Consider the following 16633-nt stretch of genomic DNA (forward strand, 5'->3'; position numbering starts at 1 on the left):
AATTATCTGAATGCATCTACTTAAATGACAAGAATGGATGATAAATTATATATCTCTGTAGCTGTCTGTAAAAAGAGGGGGAGGTTCTGCAGACACTGGAGATTAGGCTTTGCTCTGTATTTTTGTAGTTATATTATTTTCCCATCTGCAGTTAGTAAAGTAGGGTTGATGGCTTTACCTAGTTTCATGGAGAGCAAGCATATCACACTATGCCTGCGCATGCTCAGCCACTCAGTAGCGTCAACTCTTTGCGACGCTATGGACCATAGCCCACCAGGTTCCTCTTTTCTCGGCAAGATTACTGAAGTCATTTTCTCCTCTAGAGGATCTTCCCAACCCTGGATGGAACCCACATCTCCTGCATCTCTTGCTTTGGCAGGCAGATTCTTTACCACTGAACCACCTGGGAAGCCCTTATTTGGAAAACCAGAAATTGTCTTCTATTTTGTTCATATCACTTCCAAGATGCCATAATACAAATGTCTCTCACTATGATGAAAAATGCACATGTCTATGCAGAATGATATCTGATTCAACACTGTGTTTGTGTTTCTCCAGTAGGCCCCTTTGAAAGGACGAACACATGCATTTCCTTTACCATCTGATCTTGATTTTATTCTAACCCTGTCTTTCCCACCCACACAGGGCTCTGTGGCTTCCAACCCAGATTTATGAGATAATAGACCAGTGCTGCTGCCTCAGGATAAGGTGCAGCAATGAAAGTTTTTCTGTTCAATAAAATTATTAAATGATATTTTTGCTGTTTTTTCCCCAATGTTTTTTATGAACTTTTACATTCACAGAGTTTCATAAAGTCCTGTGGCTCTTCAAGCAATAACCAATTACAACTTTTTGTCCTGTTGTCCAGGGTGAAATGTGATTGAAGTAGGACCCGGTCTGAATGTTCAGTGACCACTTTCAGATTTCAGTAAAATTAGTAATGTTACTTTATTCATGAAAGTGCTTTGAAAGGTTTAATTTTACTGATTGGATAGAAATTGGGAATATTGCTGTTATTGCAATGCACATACTTCAGGCTACCCCAATGTGCAGATAAGGATAGTGTTTCAGTAACATTTACAAAAGCATTTGCACATTGACCAGTCCTTCCTTTCACTTTTCCCCAACAGTTCTGGGAAACCCAAGAATCTTTAATGTAACCTGTGGACCTGTCAGTTTTCTTTACAACTAGAATTTAGCCATTTTTTTCCCACTTATGCTGTGACTTGCTCTAATGATGTCTGCTATTTCAATATTCTGTCTTGCTGTCCCTGTTAAACCATTTAAATGTTCTAGTAATTTTAATATCTTTCATCTAGGTCACATCATCCCAGCTTCTTCTTGCCCCTGAAAGCAAGATAAATATAATTATCTAGACCATGAGCTACACTCTCAGATTGAAAATATTGTCACAGCTTATATCATCACGTTTTCCAGTAAGAGGATCACTAGTTGTCGTTTGTAAATCTTTCTCTTTTTTAGATTTCGTATAAGATAGGATATGATCTGTAGTCAAATGAAGCAAATCTATTCCAGTCATTAGTTTTCACTGTCTGTTGGGAGAATGGGGGAAAGTAGGAGAAATGTTCCTGCTTTGACAGCCCTGCATAATTTACCTCTCTGAGTAAAACTGAAATGAAATATCCTCTCTGGGTCAAACTGAAATGAGCCACCTTGTCAGTTAGTACTAGCATCTTCTCCAGTAAATAGATCTGTCTCTTTGTGCTGCTTTTGTGTGTGGAGGACAAGGTTCCCCAAGGTGAGAGCTGTTAGTTTATTATGGTGGTACGCAAGTCTTTAGTTTTGTATTGGTCACATGGCTTATATTTCTAGATCAAAAGATTGTCCCTTTGCAAATTCTTCCCCCTGGGGTAATTGTAATTTCTCAAAAATATATGACAGATGAGGCAGCTTTGGGTAAACATTCATATACCATGCATTTCAGTTGGACTGGAACTTGGCTTCTAGTTAGGTAGAACAAGTAACACCACTTCCCTAGAATCAATTGCACAGTTTGATTTTTATTAGGTTGAGATATCTACTGGGAATCCAACTCAAATAGCAATAGAGTTCAGGCACATCTAGAAGCCTGGAGGATGGGTAGACTTATTGATAACCCAAATGCAAAGTGAGGGTGACTGGTTCCACAGAGTGAGTTGATCATAATAAAATGTGAAGTCTGGATTCATGATCAAGATTCTGCAAAAGGGCATGAGGGTGAGAAGAAAGAAGCAGTTCTGTTTGTAACATGTTAGCTGGTGAAAATAGCATCATCTGGAATATAACAGGTGACCTTTGCTGGCTCTTTCCTTTCTGTTCCTATCAATAGTTATACATATGGACACTTCTTTTTTTCTAACGAAAAATACAAATGCATATTTACACATTTATTTGTATAATAGATTAAAACTTCAATCTGTATATTGGAGCAGCATAATGACATTCACATATAAATATTTGCATATGAAAGTCCTTGATTTGCATGGACAATTATAAGTACTTCTTTTTTTGCTGATGCAAATGAAGAAACACCTTTGGAAAATTGGCCTCATAATTTCTAATCATATATCATTGAATGGTGCATACACTTTTAGGAAAGGAATTGGCATCATTTTAAGAATAAGAAGTCATTTAGGAAGATTTTCTCTGGGAGAAGTGCTTCACAGAATGATCTTTTTTCTAATAATGCTTAAAAATTGAGCATTCAGTAGTCCAAAGCTGAACGAGATGAAAGACTGACTTGGTGGTTCCTGGGTAAGCACAGAATGGCATACTTGACTTCACTTGACTGTTTTATAAAGACTTTTATAAATGTTTTCATTAGAAGCAATCAGAGGATTATTTGTTTATGATCTTTACATTACAGAGGATTGAAATCTCTGAAAGGAAAGAATGGTAGGGGGCCACTGGTTAAGTTTAAACAGGTCCAAGCTCAGCTTAGAAGGCCAGGGGCCATCGTAGGCGTTTTCAGTAATATTCCCAGGTTTCTATCACTGCAAATAAATTTCAAAGTGAGTTAAATATTTCCTGAGGGCATGAAACTCACATTAGAGTTTTAGCAGTTGTCAAAAAGCTCTAGATCTTTCAGAAGACTAAGTATGTAGCATGATCTTTATTGTTGACATTCTGTCCAAAGTGTTTGGTCTGTCTCAGGGTGTTTCTTCCTGGTTATCAGTGATTTAGATATGTGAAATTGCTTCTTGTCATAAGCATGATCAGGAGGAGAACATTTTCAGTTCTATCGTTTATATGCTTTCAGTAATTATGCTTCATTTATTGGGTCATGAGAAATGACATTTTTGTTTCTAAGTGAATAGTGTTATAATGAATTCACTTCAGATTATTAAATCTTGTCTGTAACTGAGGTGACTCTGCCCTTATAAAATCACTCTGTAGTAAATCTTTTTTCCTCCCTTTTCATCCAATAATATAGCCATCCTGCGCACATGAAACAGATGCCTCGTAGAAGGCTGCTGACTTCTTTATCCAGATTATCTTATGAAAGGGCATGAGGACACTATGTTGGGGACACTCACCACAGTCCAGTGACTCAGGGTCCAGTAGGATGTCTTTCCAGCTTGATGCAGTGAGCCATCTCCCTTTCCTTCCCCTGAGGCCTGAATGAATTTGTATGTCTGCCAGGAAGGATTCTGGGCATCATTCTCCTCACGCATTTCATTCTTGTACTTTCGTATCTGTTAGCAATTCCAGAAGCTGTCATTGCTTTGGCATATTAATTAAATTTAAACTTAGAATTGATTCCCAGTCATTTCATTCATATATATATGTATGTGTATATAATATATACATATATACTATAGAGTTGTGAATTATATGTCTATAAAACTGAATATATATGTATACACATATAATATATGTATATGTGTTTGTGTGTGTCTTCCAACTGAAGAGTTTATCCATAAGGATAATAAGGTTTTTTCCACTCTCATGGAAGTAGGTTTGAAATCTGAAAAAAAAATTGGGAACACTTCAATAATTACAACATTTTTTGTATATCTGTAACAGTTCTTATGTTTATAATAATCTTATTGTGAAGGTAGGCTAAAATAATGGTCCCTAGTTTATAGATGAGAAAATGGAGTTTGAGGAGATTTAAGTGATCTGTTCAAGGTGATAACATGACTCACTGCAAGACCCAAGGCTGAACTCAACATTAAGGGCCCTAGTTCGGTGTTTCTTCTGATCTCACCAGGCCTATGTCTTCTTCTCTTTTATATCTAATAGCACCTTCCACAGCCTTGGGTAAAGCTTAGAGTGTAGGCTGTACTTGTTAAATTAATAGCGGCTTCTTCCTTAGAGATCACACAGTATTCCCAAACCAAGTGTGTTCAGTAGTCTCACCTGTTAGCCCAACAATAATATCTTTAAAAATGCCAAGAGAAAGGGCTACAGCTTAGAAGATAAAGCTGTCATTTTAGCTATCCTGAATAGTGATATCATATTATATAGAACCTATTTTGAGAGAGATGTGAGAAATCACGAGAGGATACCATCAATATATATCTCATTGAACTACTACAATTAATACTGCCACATTAAGGCCTCATGCTGTTTGAGACAGTAAAGCTTACAGCCTCTTTCTGTCCTGCAGATTTCTTCAAGGAACAGTTCAGTTTCCAAATATGCCATGCAGCCTCATCAGCTTCTCCAACACACATACTGTTCTGCCTTGTCTGGCCTCGGATGAGACTCACCTCTATTGTTACACTGTGTCCGCATTTATGCCCTGTTTCATACTTATCTCTTTTGTCCCACCACTAGTTATGAACACCTGAAGCAAAAGGCTGGTACTAAATTCATTTTACCCTCAAAGCCTAATAGGTACTTAATATATGTTTCTTGGATTAATAGTAGAATCTAAAGAAACAGATCTTAAGTTATATTTGTCAGCCATCTGTAGGCATGCTGTATCAAATTTGAAGCACCACAGTTTAGGAGATACAAGAGGATACAAAAAGGAGTGATAATTATGACGAAGTGGCTGAAAAGTGAGAACTTAAAGGCAGGTTAAATCCCTAGAATAACGGCATGGATTGTTGTAGCCACACATTCTGGGAAACAAACTCACTGAGAAGGACAATGCAGATAGTGGAGTGCAGTTTATTACACCGGCGGGTCCAAGGCAGAGTCTCCTCTTAGCCAAGGACCCTGACCAGTTTTTCTGAAAACCTTATGTACCCTAAGTATGCGTGCCCAAACCCACCTCCCCAAATTCCCTGAAACTAGTCTGAACAAAGGAAAAGAAAGATACTATCAAAGTTAGCCCTTGATTCATATGCCTTAAACCTAGGTAGTTAACAGTGGACAATTATCAATAGGCCTGTGGTCATACCCCAATAAGCATAATAGAATTTATGATTCTATTCGGTTACACAGATAATTAGGGTATTCTTTTAGGCAACAGAGAGTCTAGGTATGAGCCCTGGGGCTCTTCCATCCAGGGGGCCTGGTTTTCCAGTTGGTATGTCGTTTCCATAGATATTGGGCATATAGCTCACAGTCCACAGTCTGGCCTAAGATGGAGTCCTGCTTTCAAGATGGAGCCTCCTTCAAGGCTTTCAAGATGTTTCCTCCTTCAGGATGAGCCTGCTTGTCACGTTCACATGCATATTTCTATAACAGATCAAAAGCTTCTTGAAGATACCCATGGAGCTTACTAGTACAGGAAATGGCAAAGAATACTTTCTCAGTTAAAATTTGTCAACCTGATTAATAGAAAATATTTACAAGCAGGCGAAGAGTATACCTCCACCCCTTCTTCCTCCTTTGAGTCATAAAAATCCACCATTTGGTTAACCATTGGTCTCCCTAGCCCACAAGACTAAAGTATTTTGAGAGAGACAACTGTGGAAAGTGGAGAGGACAGACAGTGCCCCCAAAGGATGCGTGACCTGCAGTATTGGAAGCTGTCCTCCACTCCTCAAAAATCAAAGGCACTTGGCAGCTTTGTAGGACTGAGGAAAACATGCTCTCTGTGATGTGCACAGGGACACTTGAAATGGAGATACACATTTCATAACACATAAACAGACCCTGGGCCCACATGGGGGTGACGCAGGGCCAAGAGGGTTGGAGGGCCACAATATGAACGTCAAATTTGTGTTGAGCTTTGCTAATAACTTTGAAATGCGAAGTAAAATGAGAGAAAGCTGACTTTTTTAAAGGGTACATAAAGGTGTTAGTAAAAGTATGCCAACCTACCCACTTAATAAACACTGAGTGACTTTTAGGCACCAGAACTTTATTTTTTTTAATAGAAATTTATTTATTTTAATTGGAGGCTAATTACTTTACAGAATTGTAGTGGTTTTGCCATACATTGACATGAATCCGCCACAGGTGTACATGTGTTCCCAATCCTGAACCCGCTCCCACCGCCCTCCCCATCCCATCCCTCAGGGTCATCCCCGTGCACCAGCCCTGAGCACCCTGTCTCATGCTCGAACCTGGAGTGGCGATTCGTTTCACATATGATAATATACGTGTTTCAATGCCATTCTCCCAAATCATCCCACCCTCGCCCTCTCCCACAGAGTCCAAAAGACTGTTCTATACATCTGTGTCTCTTTTGCTGTCTCACATATAGGGTTATCGTTACCATCTTTCTAAATTCCATATATATGTGTTAGTATACTGTATTGGTGTTTGGTTTTTTTTTCTGGCTTATTTCACTCTGTATAATAGGCTCCAGTTTTATCCATCTCATTAGAACTGATTCAAATGAATTCTTTTTAATGTATGAGTAATATTCCATTGTGTATATGTACCACAGCTTTCTTATCCATTCATCTGCTGATGGGCATCTAGGTTGCTTCCGTGTCCTGGCTATTATAAACAGTGCTGCGATGAACATTGCGGTACACGTGTCTCTTTCAGATCTGGTTTCCTCAGTGTGTATGCCCATCAGAGGGATTGCTGAGTCATATGGCAGTTCTATTTCCAGTTTTTTAAGAAATCTCCACACTGTTCTCCATAGTGGCTATACTAGTTTGCATTCCCATCAACAGTGTAAGAGGGTTCCCTTTTCTCCACACCCTCTCCAGCCTTTATTGTTTGTAGACTTTTGGATAGCAGCCATTCTGACTGGCATGAAATGGTACCTCATTGTGGTTTTGATTTACATTTCTCTGATAATGAGTGATGTTGAGCATCTTTTCATGTGTTTGTTAGCCATCTGTATGTCTTCTTTGGAGAAATGTCTGTTTAGTTCTTTGGCCCATTTTTTGATTGGGTCATTTATTTTTCTGGAATTGAGCTGCAGGGGTTGCTTGTATATTTTTGAGATTAATTCTTTGTCAGTTGCTTCATTTGCTATTATTTTCTCCCATTCTGAAGGCTGTCTTTTCACCTTGCTTATAGTTTCCTTTGTTGTGCAAAAGCTTTTAAGTTTAATTAGGTCCATTTGTTTATTTTTGCTTTTATTTCCAATATTCTGGGAGGTGGGTCATAGAGGATCTTGCTGTGATTTATGTCAGAGTGTTTTGCCTGTTTTCCTCTAAGAGTTTTATAGATTCTGGTCTTACGTTTAGATCTTTAATCCATTTTGAGTTTATTTTTGTGTATGGTGTTAGAAAGTATTCTAGTTTCATTCTTTTACAAGTGGTTGACCAGTTTTCCCAACACCACTTGTTAACGAGATTGTCTTTTCTCCATTGTATATTCTTGCCTCCTTTGTCAAAGATAAGGTGTCCATAGGTGCGTGGATTTATCTCTGGGCTTTCTATTTAGTTCCACTGATCTATATTTCTGCCTTTGAGGCACCAGAACTTTAAATGGATGATCCTTCCCCATAAACAGAAGTCCAGAATCCCTACTGCTTCCTTCTGGGAGCTGCCATGTCTGGGAGATGCCATGTAGCATCATAAACAAGGAGAATTGGGATTTTTCCACATTCTAAAGGCAACTTATTACCATCTGCTCCAGGATCTGACTTATCATCCAGGGCCAAACCACTGGGATTTGCGTGGAAGGATCATTAGAAAGATATGGTCCTCTGAAGATCCTACACCATATCTGCTGCTTTAGGGACAAGCTAAGAATGGCTCTGCACCCAGAATCCTGGGCTTTCGCTGATCAGAATTCAGACTTAATGTTGCCCAGGATGTTCAAAATCACATCAGAGAGAATAATTTGTCATGAGGATAAATAAATAATATATTTTCTAGTTAGCGTACACATAAATGATGACTCCTGGAAACTGTAACCTATTCAAATCCTATCTTTTCAAGCAAAATTGGGTCCACCATATAGGCAGGGCTGCTCCTCCATTTCTAACTTTAATGTTTCTGCTTTGGCACAGGTATTCCTTTTCGTTAGAGCTTTTCAACCAGAAAAGCTAATACCGGAATATATTATACTACATATTTACCTCAAACTTAACAGGACTGAAGCCTTGGTGGAGCAGTTGACATGTGAGGAATACTAACAGCACTGAGCAGAGCAGGGGAAGGAAAGGAACAGAAATAAGATGGAGAGTGACATTGTTCCTTATACGTGAATAACGTAAAAGGCAGAGTAAGATTCTCAGGTAGGAAAGCTGGTCAGAGGCAAAGTATGCTGAGACAGATTTTTTTTTAATGGCAAAGAGTCCGACAGTAGACATTTTCCACAACTTTTACCAAAAAGTGAATTTATAGGATTAAAAAATAAAATATACACATGTAGGTGGGATGCTAAGGTTATTAGTAGAAATGAAGTTAGCTAATGGATTCCTATCTTTTAAGGACTTTATTGTTAGAGTCTAGATTTATAAAGAGGGATACGTCCAAAAATAGAACTCATTTTTTAACAACCAAAGAATCACTGATAGGAATTCGTGCAAGCCATAATGTTGCTCATCTCTTTACATATTATTGATTTACCTTGGAGGAAATGAGTATAATTTTAGGAGATGGTTGGAAGACAAGACTCAGTCATTTTCACTTTATAGTACTCTTATTCTGATTTTGAACTGTGGTTTTTGTGGTGCATTGTTGTATAACTTTCCAAGTATATATTTATAATTTGTCATACCAGCTAAGCAGCCAACTCCTTAGGAGAAATCATGCATTTTTTACTTTTTATTCTGCTATATAACACCTAGCACAGTAGTGGCCACATTAAAACACAGATACATATACAAAACACATCCTCCCCAACAATACTCTTATGTGAAGGGACTGAACTGGAGCTGAGTAGTGGGCAGCCCCATAGTGCTGCCTGCAGACACATGGTCATTGCTTATGTCAATCTCTTGTGAACACTTTGAGGGCAGAGGTATCTCAGAATCCCCAGCACCTAGCATGACACCTAGCACGGAGTGGGTACCCATAGCTGGCAAATATAGAGGTCTGTTTGATTTGCAATTCCACCTAAGGTATAAACCCACCTTGTAACCTGCAGCGCCACAGTCCTTTTCCTTCATTGTTCTCTCAAAGGATGATTAGACATGAGGTGGAACTAAAAGTCAGGAGAAGAAATTGGGTCAAATAAGCCTCAGGTGTTGAATTTGACAGGAGAGAATTTGTATGCCTCCCCTGAGCCCAGGAGCTGTGGAATGTCCTTAGATGACCCAGGCAGAAGAGAGGGGGAGTTTGACAATTATGCAGAGAGGCTGGGATAGAAGCAGAGGCAGTGACTCAAAAATGGCACAGCTCCAAGCTTCGGAACCATGACGGAAGCAGGTGATGATTTGTGGAGCTATCTTAGTCTCCGACGGAAAACTAGAAAAGACAGTTTTGATGAAGAAGTTGAAAGGAATAGAATGTAATAGATAAATCTCAGGGAAAACAAGCAGACAGTTTGCATGTGTGAGCATAGTAAGTGTGCTTCCACCTTGGGGTCACTCTCCAGAGAGCCCCGTGATTCCCATCTTTTCATTCTTCAGGTCCTTACTTATTCATCACTTTATCAATGGTAGAGATGAACCGATTTCCAGGACAGGAATAGAGACACAGACATAGTGAATGCACATGTGGACACAGGGGAGGAGGATACGAAGGGGAAGGTGGGATGAATTGGCAGATTTGGATTGACGTATATGTACTACCATGTGTAAAATAGACAGCTAGTGAGAGGCTGCTCTGTAACACAGGGAGCTCAGCTCGGTGCTCTGTGATGACCTAGAGGGGTGGGTCGAGGGGGTGGGAGGGAGGCTCAGGAGGAAGGGGATATGTGTGTACATATAGCTGATTCACTTTGTTGTACAATAGAAACTAACACAACATTATAATGCAATTATACTCAAAAAAGAAAAAAAATGAGATTTTGCCTGACCATCGTATTCAAAACATAGCAGTCCATTCCCCCATCCCTCTGTGTGCTCCAGTGGTCTTGCCCTGCTCTCCTCCATGGTGCTACTCATTTCTTAAAATACCATTTCCTTTCTTATTTATGATCTGTCTCTTTTGAGTCCAGCAAAAGAGAGACAAAGGCAGGAATGTTGGCTGTGTTAAATCTCTGCTGCCTCCTCAGCACTTAGAATAGTGCTCAGAACTTGGTAGGCATTGAATGAATGAATGAATGAAGCAAGCTCTCTGGAGGGAAGCACTGAGACCTGGGGATGGCAGATTTCTTGATCCATCACGCATTTTTATTTGCTAGATAATCAGGTTCTCTTTCCTGGCTTCAATGTTTTCATCTGTAATACTGCCTGAGTCATGACAAGTTGGGGGTAGGAAGAACATTGTATTTCCCCAGGGAAAAAACTAGACTAGTCCATCTCTTTAAATTTCTTCTGCTTCATAGTCCCATGACTTTGTGAATCTAAGGTTTCATGATCTAAATATTCCATTTTTCCCCACAGTGAACCCCCCTTTACTTTTAAATCCAATGAATATCTCAATTTTATGTGAAATCCAAAAATGGTGAAATTTATCATCTGTTTATATGTGAGTAAAATACATATATACAAGCATGTCAATAAAATGCATATATAAACATACAGATGTACATGCACGTATATGTAAATATAAGATAAAAAAGAAACCAAAATCATTTTCTGTGCCATTAGTCCACTAGTTCCTCGATATTGGCAAATTGGCTAATATATCCAGTTGAACCATTCGAAGCAGTTTTACTGATGTATTTTCTTTTTTACCACCTGTTCTTTAAAAGAATTGACCAGATGCAGTAGACAATTCCTTAGCTGTTATTTAGAGAAAGCTTTGAGCTTGAATCAATATGATATTTCGCTCTGTATGTATTGAAAATCATTGTACTGTTGTCACTAATTGCTTTGATATTCTGCAGAAGTACAAAGTGTCAGCTATTTATTAATAAATCTGTTTTTGTAGTAGGGGGCGCATCTTTACTGTTTATCATGTACCAGCAGTAAAAAGGACTGAAGCCCTGAATAGAGCATGTAATGAAAGACTCTGTCAGTGTGCGGTGTATCTGCTGATTAAAAAGCAGGTAAAGGGATACACAAGAAGAAGGACAGTATACAGACAATCCTTCCAAAGCCCTCATCACCAGTGATCACTCTTACATGGATTAAAAGCTGTCAGATACAATCATTTATCAAGCAGTTGTGAAATGGGGAAATATAAAATTAAAAAGAGATTTCTGATGGCTTGTCACAGTCAGCCACTGGGCTAGGCTTGCACAGAATTCATGAGATTAAGTAGATAAAACACACATTTATTTGATTCTCTGGCATAACTAAATTGAGAAAGGTGGTTTGCAAGACAGATATCTCATCTCTTTTAGTCAGCAGTGAGTGATAGAGAAAGCAGAACTCTATCTTCATCTTTTCCACAGAACTCTTCTAGAGATGCAAACCATAGCTCCAAACCATCCTGGGAAACATAATTGTTTCCTCAGACAAGAAGGAGTGATGGGAGAATGTACTCCTCCATCATATACAAGCCACCATGTACTCAAATTTATTGCTGGATGTAGATGTCTATGAATTATTGTTTGGGGAGCATTGAGAAAACTCTCTTAGTCCTCAGGGATCATTTGCACCAGCTTAGACCAGTCTCTGAAGTCATCATCACTATGTCTGACAATTACAGGGACCCAAATTCCATAGCTTATTTTTTTCTCCAGGTCTAGTTTAAGGATGTTTAAGGACTAGTTTAAGGATGGCACCAACAAAAATGAACTTTATCAGGATAAAAAATACAATATAGCTCCTGGGGACCCTGTGCTGGAAACTCAGAGGATCTGAGCATGTGTACATAGCCTCTAGTTAGTCCAGACAGACCACAGACTTCTGCTCTGGCAGAACATCTAAAGCTTTTCAGAACATGTGAATTAAATGACTAATACAATATGTGCTAAGCAAATAGGGAGGAATATAAGTGGCTTCTGTTCCTAGTGGGAGGAAAGTGTATAAATAAATAACTGCACACGTGCAATATGCTAATTGAGAAATGCATTATGCTGGTTAGGGTTTATAGTAGAATTAGTAACATATTGGGCTAGAGGAAAAGTTTCATTTAAGCTTTATGGAGAAGTGATTCTAGGAGGAGACTTCCAGAAGGGTTGAGAGGTCATCAGATAAACCAGGAAGTTTAAAATATTACAAAAGGCCTTTTTTCCTCTTAGTGCTCAGTGCTGACTGGTTGCACGCCTCTTTTCCTCCACTGCCTCCCAGTTCTAGATTAGTTGTCGCCTTGGGTTTTGGAGACTTGAAAAGCCCCGCTGGCCTCCAGTTGCTCAATGACTACAACTCTTGTCTTGGCGGACGAGAGTTACATAGAGGGGTATGTGCCATCACAAGCAGATGTGGCTGTATTTGAAGCTGTCTCTGGCCCACCACCTGCTGACTTGTGTCATGCCCTCCGTTGGTATAATCACATCAAATCTTATGAGAAGGAAAAGGCCAGCCTGCCAGGAGTGAAGAAAGCTTTGGGCAAGTACGGCCCTGCTAATGTGGAAGACACCATAGAAAGTGGAGCTACAGATAGTAAAGATGTTGATGACATTGATCTCTTTGGATCTGATGAGGAGGAGGAAAGTGAAGAAGCCAAGAGGCTAACAGAAGAACGCCTTGCCCAGTATGAGTCAAAGAAAGCCAAAAAAACCAGCACTTGTCACCAAGTCTTTCATCTTATTAGATATGAAACCTTGGGATGATGAGACCAATATGGCAAAACTAGAGGAGTGAGTCAGAAGCATTCAAGCAGACAGCTTGTTCTGGGACTCTTCTAAACTAGTTCCAGTTGGGTATGGCATTAAAAAGCTTCAAATACAGTATGTAGTTAAAGATGACAAAGTTGGGACAGACATGCTGGAGGAGCAGATCTCTACTTTTGATGAGGATGTACAGTCTATGGAAGTGGCTGCATTCAACAAGATCTAAAATCCATCATGGATCAGTGCCCTTAAATAAAAGTCTGAAAGACAATAAAATAAATAGATAAAAATATTACAAAAGAAATGCAGAAAAAGGAAATAGTCTTGCACAGTGCAGTGGTACCTCTCCAACGATTGGTGCTTTGAATTCCCCCCACCCCAGCCTGATTCACATATTTTTCTCTTCTGTGGCAGCTTTCATTCATATAGCACTATGTAGCTTATGAATATTTACATATGTTTTCTCATTTGATCTTCTGGCCACCTTCAAGTTTTTTCAGGTTTAGGAAAGACTGGCCAAGCACTGCAGAAAATTATCTGAGTGATGATTTTATCAACTTCTTCAAGGAGAGTACATAGCAGGCTCCAGTCTACACACATAGAAAAATTAATTCATTACATGTCATGGGTGTCATAGGGCATTAAGACGTAATCCTCTGGTTGAGAAAGCATAGGATAGACATCCACCAAACTCATCTCCTTGTTGTCCTGACCACAGAGATATGTTTTTCAGCCTCCCCAGAAACAAAGTGGGGCCAGGTATCTAAGTTTTAGTCAATAGAACACACATAGAATTGACGCATGCTGCTTCTCAACCAGCCTCATAAAATCCTCCTGTGTGCTTCTCCATATCCTTTCCCTGTCCACTGGCTGAAAGGAGAGAACCCTGAAGATATAGAGAACAGAGCCACAAAAACCACCTGCCAAATACCATTATCACACTGTTACGGAAGAAAATATAAAGTTTTATTATGTTAAGCCATTACATTTTGGGACTTGTTTCTTAAAGTGATTAGCCTTCCTTAATTAATATGGCAGATGTATTATTTCCACAGATTTATAGCTAAAGAAGGGCTTCCCTGGTGACTCATATGGTAAAGAATCTGCCTGCTATGCAGAAGACCCATGTTCAATCGATGATTTGGGAAGATCCCCTGGAGAAGGGAATGGCTACCCATGCCAGTATTCTTGCCTGGAGAATTCCATGGACAGAGGAGCCTGGTGGGCTGTAGTCCATGGGAATGAGAAGAGTCAGACACAGCTGAGCAACTGACACTTCCATAACTAAAGAAAGAAAGATTCACAGAAAAGGAAACTTTGGCCAAGGCAAAATGGAAAGTAGAGAATGGAAACTCCACCTGAATGCACACTATGTGACTCTAGAGCCCCTGCTCTTACTGTTCTCCCCAGCATCTTCTCTATATAGAAGGCAAAGGACTGATGCTCTACTGCACAAGAACCAGGTCCAACACAAAAGTTCTTTAATCACCAGTGATTTGGTGACTACCTACAGCCAGCTGAATTACACTTTGGCTTTGAGAATTAAGTCCTGTAATTGTGTTCCCCTCAAAAGTTATAGCTCAGTTGGTAAAGAATCCACCTGCAGTGCAGGAGACCCTGGTTCAATTCCTGGGTCAGGAAGATCCTCCGGAGAAGGGATAGGCTACCCACTCCAGTATTTTTGGGCTTCCCTTGTGGCTCAGCTGGTAAAGAATCTGCCTGCAGTGTGGGAGTCCCTGGTTGGGAAGATCCCCTGGAGAAGGGAAAGCCTACCCCCTCCAGTATTCTGGCCTGGAGAATTCCATGGACTATATAGTCCATAGGGTTGCAAAGAGTCAGACATGACTGAATAACTTTCACTTTTCACTTTGAAAAGTTAGCTGAGCTTTGGCCTTTTCATTTCTGCTAGGAAACTGGCATGCCTCCCAGCATCTCCTAGCCAGTACCAGAGAGACACATCTGTCTCTTTGTTCTGCAACTTTGTCACTCAAAGCATCATTTACAGACCAGGAGCCTGGGAATCCCTGGGAAGTTATTAGAAATGCAGAATTGAAGCCTACTGAACCAAATATGCATCTTAGCTAAATATCCAGGTGATTCTTATGCACATTAAATTTTGAGAAGTGTGGTTCTACAGCATCACTATACCTTGAGATTTGCTTTCCTGACCTAGAGTATCCCAGCATCTGTTGTCTGTTCTAACCAATATCCTCTTCATCTTGGCAGGTCTCCATGCATTCTCTTACCTGACCACCACCTTCTCTGGCTGCAAATGTGTTGACTCCCAGACACCTGCTTTGACTCACTTCAAGCCTGACTTTGGCTTCCTTTCATGTGATCTAGCCATCCCAGATTGAGAATCGGGTTCCACAAGCAGGCACCAGCTCTTGTAAAGTAGATGTATACTCAAGGGAGTAGGATTTTAGGTGCTCTGTAGTTAATTGAAGTGTCATATTAGCTCCAGGTACTAAACGGGAATCTATGAAAAATGAGCCCTTGATTAATCAATGACTAGGTCAGACTCTAGTAGAGGGAAAAGATCGGGACGTAACAGGTTATCCTGGGAGGGCCTGCGATGTCAGGCATTCATTTTTGGACTGATTAACACTGGATAAGTCTCCTCCAGTCTTCCCAGGTGGCTCAGTGGTCAAGAATTTGTCTGCCAAACAGGAGACCTGAGTTTGATCCCTGGGTCGGGAAGATCCACTGAAGGAGGAAATGACAACCCACCCCAGTATTCTTGCCTTAAAAATCCCATGGACAGAGGAGCCTAGTGGGCTATATAGTCCATGGGGTCACAGAGAGTTGGACATGACTTAGCAACTAAACAGAACAGAATTCTCTTCCACAACAAAACATGTTGGGTTATTTGCCTCTTATGGCATTGTAAAAACTAAAACTAGTACTATCAGCTCCCTCCTTTTAAATGAGAATGTATCACTGCTCGTAACTGAAATACCTCAAGTGTCAGCAGAGAAGGGTGATAGCATCTTTTTTTGTATCCTCTGCATTTATTGCTACTCAAGCATCTGGCTTTGAGAATCAGCCAAGAATAGAAGTGCAGAGGCTTGTACTCTGAAGTAACACAGAGCTGCAGTCTCTGAACAGGGTGACTCAAACGTTTTTGTAGGTCAAAGTTAGAATTTCCAGACCTGAAGTTCAATTACTCAAAAATGATTCACATCTCTTTTTTAATCAGGAATCTTAACATGTGACCCATTGTTCTCCAACTGCTAACAAGTAAGGGGGAGTTAGTGGCATTGTTGGCAGCTGTCTTTGGAATGTGGTGGGGAGGAGTGTGGGTCCCTGGGCCCTTTGGCTGAGTTTCAGTTCTGGAACTATCCTTACTTGCTCTGTGAGCTTGGAGAAGTTGTGTAACCTCTCTAGATCTCAGTTTCATCTCTAAAAATGGATTCACAGGGTTCTTCTAAGTTAAATAAGACATGAAAAATATTGAGTTGGTCAAAAAGTTCATTCTAATTTTTCTGTAACATCTTTTGGAAAATCCTGAGTGAGCAGTTTTGGCCAACCCAATATTTAGAACAGAACA

General features: G+C 39.9%; 1 pseudogene; it reads left to right on the forward strand.

Moving 5' to 3' along the window:
* The first annotated feature begins 9670 nt into the window (after positions 1–9670).
* Positions 9671–13309, forward strand: LOC133065293 (elongation factor 1-beta-like; annotated as a pseudogene).
* The last annotated feature ends 3324 nt before the right edge of the window (positions 13310–16633 follow it).

Source organism: Dama dama, chromosome 11, assembly GCF_033118175.1.
Source record: "Dama dama isolate Ldn47 chromosome 11, ASM3311817v1, whole genome shotgun sequence".
Taxonomy (NCBI): Eukaryota; Metazoa; Chordata; class Mammalia; order Artiodactyla; family Cervidae; genus Dama; species Dama dama.